Source organism: Dipodomys merriami, unplaced genomic scaffold, assembly GCF_024711535.1.
Source record: "Dipodomys merriami isolate MVZ:Mamm:240054 unplaced genomic scaffold, mDipMer1.0.p SCAF_57, whole genome shotgun sequence".
NCBI lineage: Eukaryota > Metazoa > Chordata > Mammalia > Rodentia > Heteromyidae > Dipodomys > Dipodomys merriami.
In genome coordinates this window covers 7,897,322-7,906,848 of record NW_027206146.1, presented here as the reverse complement: position 1 = coordinate 7,906,848, position 9,527 = coordinate 7,897,322, and the positions used below count along the sequence as shown (strand labels likewise).

Here is a 9,527-nt window from a genome sequence, read left to right as displayed (position 1 = left end):
AAACAAAATCTGGAACCAAGCTAAGTTCTAGTGACTCAAACCAGTAATCCTACGTACTTAGGAGAATGGGATCTAAAGTATAGTGTCTTTTTTTTTTTTTTTTGTCGGTCATGGGGCTTGAACTCTGGGCCTGGGCGCTGTCCCTCAGCTCTTCAGCTCAAGGCGAGCACTCTACCACTTGAGCTACAGCGCCACTTCCGGTTTTCTGGTGGTTTATTGGAGATAGGAGTCTCACGGTCTTTCCTGCCCGGGCTGGCTTTGAACCGTGATCCTCAGATCTCAGCCTCCTGAGTAGCTAGGATTACAGGCGTGAGCCACCAGCGCCCGGCCTAAGTATAGTGTCTTGAAGTCAGCTAAGACATAAAAGCCTAATAGACTCCACCTCCAATTAAGTAGAAAAACACAGGGGTGAAGGTATGGTTCAAACTGCAGTGTACCAGCTATACATCAAACACACAGAGAAAGTAAAAGATCCTGAGTTCAAACTTTGGTACCTCTACAAAAAAAAAAAAAAGTAAGTTGGGTGGGGTGCTAGTGATTCACACCTGTAATCCTAGCTACTCAGAAGGCTGAGATCTGAGGATCGAGCTTCATAGCCAGCCTGAGCACGAATGTCCATGAGATTGATATCTCCAATTAACCACCAGAAAACTGGAAGTGGTGCTGTGGCTCAAGTTGTATAACACTGGTCTTGAGCTGAAGAGCTCAGGGACAGTGCCCAGGCCCAGAGTTCAAGCAATACAACTGACAAAAAAAAAAAAAAAAAAGGCTGGACATTGGTGGCTCACACCTGTTATCCTAGCTGCTTGGGATATTGAGCAAGGATCTTGGTTCAAGGTCTGACTGAGCAGAAAAAGTTGTCAAGGCCTTTTTTGGACAGTAGGTGGCTGTGGTGGTACATGTCTGTCATTCTAGTGCCATGGGAAGGGTAAACAGGTGGATCAAAGTCCAGACAGGCATGCTGGCAAGAACTGAGACCCTGTGTGAAGAATATCCATTGCTGCTGGGTGCAGTGGATCACCAGCTAGCTACTGAAGCCTAGCTACTCAAGAGATTGAGCTCTGAGGATCAAGGTTCAAGCCCAGCCAAGGCAGACAAATCTGAGAGGCACTTCTTTCTGATTAACAAAATTCAGGAGGTGGAAGTGTGGGTCAAGTGGCAGAACTCCAGCCTTGAGTGAAAAAACTAAGCAAGAGCTAAGGACATGAGTTCAAGTGCCAGTACAAACGAAAAGGAATAGTATACAAAAGGGTTGGAGTTGTGACTCAGTGGCACAGCACCCGCCTAGCAAATATAAGGCCATAACTTAATCCCTTGTCAAAAAATAAAATAAAAAAATAGAATTTGGAGGTAAAAATCTTACCTACGATCTCTAGCACTGTAAAATAACTAATCCAGGTGCCAGTGGCTCTCACCTGTAATCATAGCTACTAGGAAGCTGAGATCTGAGGATTGAGGTTCAAAGCCAACTCAGGCAGTAAAGTCTGGGAGACTCTTCCCTCCAATTAACCATAACCACCAGAAAACTGGAATTGGTGTTGTGGCTTAGGGGTGTAGAGCACTATACTTGAGTAAAAAATGCCCAGGCCCTGAAACTGACAATAAACAAACAAACAAATATTACATAGTAGGAAATAAGGCATGAAGATTTGTGCATTCTATTCCCTAAAGATGCTCTTCACATAGAAACACATCAAGGCTGTTGTGGTTCTAGCTGGTCATCCAGCACACCGGAGGCTGAGGCAGGAGAATTGCCAGCCTGGGCAAATTGTCAAGGCCTGTAAAAAAAAGAAAACACAGGGTTGGGAAGGTGGCTCAGTGGTAGAGTGCTTGCCTTGCATGCATGAGGCCCTGGGTTCAATTCCTCAACACTACATAAGCAGAAAAAGCCAGAAGTGATGCTGTGGCTCAAGCGGTAAGGTGCTAGCCTTGAGCTGAAGAGCTGAGGGACAGCGTCCAGGCCCAGAGTTCAGGCCTCACGACTGGCAAAAAACAAAACAAAACAAAAACAAACACAACCAAATTCATGGTAATAGAAGTGTAGAGAAAAGTTCCCTTTGTCAGTAGGAGAGAACCTGAAAGTATGGGGGTGTGGGATTCTGAGAGCTAGGTCTCCTTTGTGGGGGCGTTACAGGTGTGTTCTCTTGGTGAATATTCATTGAGATGCTTCCTTGCAATTGATGTGCACTTCATACTTCAATTTGTAAAGTTTGTGAAGATAGGTGGTTCGAGCCTCCTCCCCTTCAAATATTTAGCACCTGCCAGGCTATGTTTCAAGGCTGAGCCAGGTGCGCTGGGATTGAGCGGCAAATCGAAGCATCCCAGGCTCTCGTTCCTGCCTCTTGATTGGCTGCCCTGCTGGCCAATGACAGGCGAGCTGACAGCATACTCGAACATCTATCTCCAAGTCCTAGCAACTGATTCCTGAGAATGGACACAGAACATTTCCCACCACACACACACCTACACAGAATTCTTTGGTGGACTTTTTTTTTTTCTTCTTTTCTGTCCGTGCATCTCTGTAATGGGGATCCAGACTCTCACTCCTGCATAGTTCAGCCTCTGGCCTCTTTTTGGTGGCTGTAGCCTCCACCCATTCCAGCCTCTAGGGAAATGCTTGGGAACTCTTGATAACTGCCTAAAGCAGCAGCCAGGACTTTTCTCTGTCGGCTAATTGTTTATTAGCTTGTTTATTTATTCTGGATGGGAGGGTAGCTGGACCAAGGGGAGGGGCTGCCCCCAGGGAAGCCTGCTTCCGGTAGTTCAGGCTTGCTCAGCTGCAAGAATTGCTGAGCTAGAAAGGCCCTCTTTCCGGAGCCCCGGCTCCCTGTCTAGCCAGGGGATCTCAGGATGCCCGAGTTAGAGAGCTCCAGCCCTGCCTTTCCACCAGGAGACACAAAGACCTACTACCAGACAGCAATGACCCAGGGAGTTCAAGGGCTGGGTTAGGGACCTAGATGTGGCTGTAGGAACCTAGATGGGCCACCTAACCCAAGCAGGACATATGAACTAGTACTGAAATAAGGGTAGGATTTAGTAAACAAGGACCTTGTCTTTTTGGCTATGTTTCCAGGGTCTTCTACCCCTTTTATTATTGAACTGATTACTTATTTACTAATAAATACTCTGTGTGTGTGTGTGTGCGCGCGCGCGCGCGCGCGCGTGCGTGCGTGCGTGCGCGCGCCAGACTAAAGCTTTAACTTAGAGACTGGATGCTGTTCCTTAGCTTTTTCACTCTCGGCTGACACTCTACAGCTTGAACTACAGTTCTACTTCTGGCTTTTTGGAGATTAATTGGAGATAAGAATTTGAAGGGTTTTCCTATCCGGGCTAGCTTTGAACTGTGATCTTCAGATCTCAGCCTCCTCTATACTTAGGATTATAGAGATGAACCTTACTTTTAAGGTATTGCTCTATGTAATGAGGCTAAAGTCAAACTTGAGAGCCTGCTGCCTCAGCTCCTGAGTGCCAGGATTACAAGCATGTACCACCAAGCTCCCCAGTAAACAAGTATTGTGCACTATTTGCTATGCTTTGGAAATGAGCTTTCCAAGGACACCTCACCACTACAGGCCCTCAAATCATAGTGGAGTACTATGAAGAAGTAACTTGTATGTAGTCACTTGACCCTTAGTTTGAGCATCCAATATATCACTTACAGTATGTGCTACTTCTGTGCACTATAATTTTTTCAATAGTGTGCAAATTGATGTACTCTGTCTAAAATGTGTTAGGATATTCCTTAATACAGAATATTCCTTTTAATTAAAAGTGCAGAAGTTAGTCAATCAGGCCTCATCTGGGAGTCCACCCTGAGGAAGTGATTTCCCTTTGAAACAATGCATCAGATGAGGTTGACAGGATCCAAAAGGGGAAGGGAGAATCTGGGTGGAGTTAGGTACTGCCAGTTGGCCAATTTCCCAAGATTGCAAGGCCTAGTGTAGGTGTTTCAAAAAGATTAATTTGAGGTAAGGATATCACTCCCCACTCTTGCCTTTCCAGTATTACCTCCAAAAGCTTAAAACCAAAATTAAAAAGGAGAAGCAGACATTCTAAAAATCTGACTTGGCAGCCTATGTGAGTAAAAAAAGATTTAAAAGTTGCCACTAATCTAAACGTTAGATTTTATACATAAAAAAGCACTAAATTAGCTGGGCATGGTAGTGCATTCCTTTAATTCCAACTCTCAGAAGGCTGAGGAAGGACGATTGATATTACCATTCCCTATCTCTAACAAAACAGAACAAAACAAAATGTCATGGAAATGGTCATTAATCAAAAATGCTTTACTAAATGGCACATGTTTTTACAGCTTATGTCTTTTATTTACTAATGCTTGTAAAAGTTCTATGTGAAAACCATAATTTTTAGCACTTTGCAGATTGCATTAGTTCTCCCTTAAGGCTACTTTTGCTGTCCAAAGTTTCAGTTACTTATCTTGTCTTTTTCAAGCAAAATACCATATTCACATTAACCTCAGCAGAGTATTGTGGTGTTGTTGTTTTGCCAGTCCTGAGGCTTGAACTCAGGGCCTGGACACTTCTCTGAGCTTTCTTCCTCAAGGCTAGCAGTCTACCACTTGAGCCACAGCTCCACTTCTGGCTTTTTCTGTTTATGTGGTCCTGAGGAATTGAATCCAGGGCTTCACGCATGCTAGGCAAGCACTCCATCACTAAGCCACACTCCCAGCCTATAATTATTCTTTATTTATGTTGTTAATCCCTTTATCTGTTGAACTAGTAAATTAAACCTTATTATAGCTACATAAGTAGAAGGGCAAAAATAAAAAAAAATCATATATCCAGGTTTCAGGTGGTTTGGAGTATACAGTTGAGGACAATTTGAACTTTTTCTTTGCCAGTTGTGGGGCTTGAATTCAGGGCCTGAGTGTTGTCCCTGAGCTTCTTTGTGCTCAAAGCTAGCTCTCTACCACTTGAGCCACAGCACTATTTTCGGTTTTTGAGTGGCTAATTGGACATAAGAGTCTCAAGGGGACTTTTCTGGCTGGGCTGGCTTTGAACCATGATCCTCAGTTCTCAGCCTCCTGAGTAGCTAGGATTGCAGGTGTGAGCCATCAGCGACAGGATTATTTGAACTTTAATTCTCTAATCAATGCTTTGAGAAAGGGAAAATCACCACCCCATTTTGTAGAGGTAAATACCAAGGAGGAAAGAAATACAAAACAGGAATAGGAAACAGGCTTTTTTCATGCATTCCACAAATTTTAGTGTTGGCGCCTGGAAAGCTCATCTTCCATAATCCATACTTCCGCGGGAATCTCAGGGGTGTCGAGGGTTACAGCGGTGCCCTACCATCCCCTCAAATGACATTTTACCCCAGAGCTGGGGCTTGAATTCAGGGCCTGAGCACTGTTCCTGAGCTTCTTTTTGTTTCTTTTTGCTTCTACCACCTGAGTCACAGCGCCACTTCTGGCTTTTTCTGTTTATGTGGTCCTGAGGAATCGAACCCAGGACTTCATGCACGCTAGGGAAGCCCTCAACCACTAAGCCACCCTCCCAGCCCCTCAAATGACATTTGATTTGCATTAGTTTGCACAAGGCTGATTTGGTGGTCAAGGCTGAGCGCAGAATTGGACCAGTCTTTCTTCTGCCTAGGATCAAACGATCATGGAACCAGGAGCAACTTGTAACCAACGCACGTTGCCTACAGATTTTCTTCGCTGCCCAGCGAAGGAGCACGCGCTCTCTAGCCCCGCCCCTTCTTCCGGGACCATAGATGGCACGCCTTGGATTGGTCTAAAGCGGACCATGCCTCCTCTCGCTAACCAATCAACGCCTCCGCTGGTGCGCTCCCTCCTTCCCAGCCCCGCCTCACTGCCCCACGCTACGTCGCCCCTTCTGTGTCCTACTCCGTTATCCCGGGGGCTGCGGCTGAAGCTGCAAGCCCACCCCCCTCTTGCCTCTCATTGGCTGGCTAGGTCCCGCGCGAGCGGGATCGCGCCCTTCGCTTCCCCCTCGAGAGCTGGGCCAAGCCTCTGCTCTGGCTTTCTCTGGGAGGCAGCTCGAGGCCGGGGCTCGGTGGCTTCGGGCGCGCTCCCGCGGGCCACTCCCTCTGTTTTGCGCCTGCCAGCCGCGCCGGCTGGCATTCTCTACAGCGCATGCGCACGTACCGACTCTCTCTCCTCCCCCCCCCCCCCGCGGCTTATTCGTGGGTGTCTCCTCGCGCTGTGTCTCGCGCGCCGCGACCGCCGCAGTAGCGGCATTTTCTTGGAGGGGGGGCGCGCACGCGCACTTCACCCTCCGCGCCCGTTCTTGCAGCGTGCACTCCCCCCCCCTCCCTCGCGACTTGGTCTTCACGCGTTGGGTCATCCTTACTGCGGCGCGCGCCCGGGGGGCCGTTATCCACACACAGCTCCCCCCCGTCCGCGCGCTCCCCCTGCAACGGTCCTCGCGCCGCGCACGCGCAGTAGCGCGGGGGTCGCGCGCGCGGGAGCGGCGGCCGAAGGAAGGAGGTGCCCGTCGCCATTGCGCGGGAGGGAGTGAAGGAGGGAGGGAGCGAGCGAGAGAGCGAGGCTGGTCCGCCCTCCCCCTGGTTCCCGCCCCTCCCCCCTTCCCCTCCCCGCCCCCCGCCCCGAGGGAGAGCCGCGGCGCGGCGGGAGGAGGAGGTGGAGGAGGCGGAGGAGGAGGGAGCCCGCGAGGGAGGGTCCGCCCGGCCCCCCGCCGCCGCCGCCGCCGCCGCCGCCGCCGCCGCCTCAGCCGCCGCTGGACGAGGAGCAGGGGAACATGGCGCCGGGGCCGCCGTCGCCAAGGCCGGGATCTTGGAAGCCCGGGCCACGCTGAGGGCGCGCAGCTGGTGAGTGCGCGAGCTCGCGGGACCCAGGCGGCGAGGCCGGGCGCCGCCCCAATGCGGGGTCCAAGGAGGGAGGGGGAGGCGGGGACGACGGGGCCCCGAGCCCGCGAACAATGGAGGAGCCGGAGGGGGAGGGGAGGGAGCGCCCCCACCCCCCCGGCGCCCCGGGCCCGGCCGTCCCCTCCGATCGGCGCCGGGGCTCCCGGCCTGCGTGGCCCGCCTGCCGCGCGGACCGGCCCCTGACCACCGCAGCCCGGCCGTCCCCACGCCTGTCCCCAACCCCCGACGCCTTGGGATCTCGGTGTCCGTCTCAGGGCCTCCCCGAATTCAGCTACCCCGATTCCAATTCTATTCCCCCCGCTTGCCCCCCCTACTCCCCGCTCCGTGTCCCTCTTCCCCGCGTAATACGCTTCGTCCCTCCGGGGCCCCCGCAGTACTCCTCGGACCCACCTCCTCTTTCTCCTCCTCCTCCTCCGCGGTCACCCCTCCGGCTGCACCCCCTTAATTCTGGCGCCCACTCTGGAGATGACCCTGCTCTCCCTCTTTCATGAGGCTCGGTCGCAGCCCCCTTCTTTGATCTGTCTGCTATTATTCCTGTTCCCTGAGCCTGTTGCACCCCCCCCCCCCCAGGAGCTGTCCCTTTAGGACCTGCGTTCTACCTCCTTGGAGATCCATTCAGACCTGGGTTGAGTGCCAGTCTCTTGTTCCTGGGAATTTCCCTTAGACTTAATTCCGTCTCCCTCTTGGGCCCAGTTGCCCTGTGTGTTTCTGATCCCGGCCTATTGGCAGAACCCGCTGCACCCCCGGGGTGCTCCTCTGCTGCTTTCCCACCCTGGTCGGACTTGGATGCACCGTGGTCGGCTTCCTCCCTTCCCAGCTCTGGCTCCCGTTTTGCCAGTCGGGCCCTTTCCACGTTTCCAGACCTTTCTGCCTTTCAGTTCTGCTACCCCTTCCTTGCTGGATCTCACATCTGCTGTACGATGCCTCCGGGGCCTGCTGGCTTTCAGCCTCTGCCTACCGGGGTAGCACTCCCTCCCCCTGCTCCGACCCTGTAAGCGCTGACCTTTCTGCCATCGCTTACCTGACCTCTCTCCCCACTGTCTCCCTTAGCCTAGCTCTGCCCGGTATCCTCTGAGCCGTCCTCTCCTCTGCACCTTCATTTTGGCCCTCCTCTGCGCGGCTCCATTCATTTACCTCCTTTCTGTCTAGAACCTGCTGCTGCCCCCTTTTTGCTTCAATCCTCTCCCCCTCTGGTAGCCCTTCTCAGACTTGCCCCTAAACTCACCCTGTACCTGCTGTAAACTGCACCCCAGCCCACCCCCTTCTCCTTCTGCCTCTGGTAGGTCTGCTCCTGGATAGGGCTCACACACCTGCCCTTCTCTCTGGTTAGTTCTGCTCAGCCCCCTCCTGTTCATTTAGTGTTCCCTCACTACCTCCTCTCCCCAGCTGTCCACTTGCCTGCCTATGTTTTGACCCATTTTTAACTTTACTATTGCTGCACCTCTTGAAGTGATCCTCTGTAGCACTGGTCTTAGAACCGTGTTCTACCTCTGCCCCTCTCCGTTCTAAGTTCACCATCTGACTTTGTCCCTCCCATTTCCATTCAGTTCTGCCCTCCACTTTTTTTTATTTGTGCTCCTCTATTGCTGTCTTTTGCCCCTCTTTTGAGTCCTCTTCCCCCTAGTTCTGCCATGAACCTCCTCATTACCCCTCCCCTTCTTGGCACTGCCTCAGTTCTCTGATGGATGCCCATTGCTTTCCATTCCTCCCCGGCATGTTTCCTTCCTCACCTTGTCTTCCTTCCCCCTCCATGTCCTGTCAGGTTCCTCTCCCATCAGACTTGCCTCCCTGTGCTCTCCTCTGGTGGCCCGCCCATTCCCATTGAGGGCTTCCCGGGTTCAGGCATGTCTGTCTCCGCTCCTGCTTCTCAGCCCTCAGCCCCAGCTCTGGAAGAAAGGGGCTAGCCTGGGTTCTCTAGGCGCCGATCCAGGCTGCAGATTCTCTCCGGATTTTGTCCCCAGGGGATCTGTGAGATCTGGTAAATAGATGGGGATTGGTTACTGCTCTCACTTGTACTAAGGTTGGTGGAGGGTGGAGGGTTGAGCTGGTTCAGGTGTCCCTTTTTCCCTGTGCTGTATTTGCTCCCCCTTCAGGTCTCTGGGCCTTGCAGCTTTGTGTCCTTTGGAAAGGGGGTTGCAGCTGCCCACAGCTCTTTATCCTCATTCTCACCTCCCTCCCTTCTCTGAGCGTTGCAGAGAGACAGTTGTGTCCTCTCTCCTCTTCCTCTTCCAGCCTGGCCCCCCTCCTCTTGGGAGGACTTAGGAGTGGGCTTTTTGTTTTTTCTCCAGCTGACAAGTCATGTTCTTGTTTTACCTCTGGCGAGGGAAATGCCAGTTCTCAAGTTCTCCTGCTCCCACGGGGTTATGGCCATGCTTGCTGTTTACTGCTTGGCCCTACAAAAGCAGTAGTCTTGCCTCCCCTAATGGCCTTTGGTTTGCACTGTGACCTCGGGGGAGGGGCTGGGCAGGATGGGTTTATTTCTTTTTTCACCTCTGCCCCCTGTGCTCCAGCTTCCCCGTCTTCCAAACGGTCAGGGCTTGGGTTTAGAAAGCAATTTTAAGTTGTTTGTGGAGAGAGAGTGCCAAGTATCAGTCAGATTCCTGCCCTCTGGTATTGCAGGCATTCATAGTCACCGGAGCCCCATGTCTGTGGGAAGA

The 9,527-nt window shown here is 52.0% G+C and overlaps 1 protein-coding gene across 1 annotated transcript in view; it reads left to right on the top strand.

Moving 5' to 3' along the window:
* Window positions 1-6,475: 6,475 nt before the first annotated feature.
* LOC138812881 (rho GTPase-activating protein 35) overlaps window positions 6,476-9,527 on the top strand; it is an 81,898-nt gene continuing 78,846 nt past the window's right edge. Inside the window, exon 1 of the mRNA XM_070001123.1 lies at window positions 6,476-6,813. The gene's annotated coding sequence lies outside the window, so the exon portion shown is untranslated. The remainder of the gene's footprint in view (window positions 6,814-9,527) is intronic.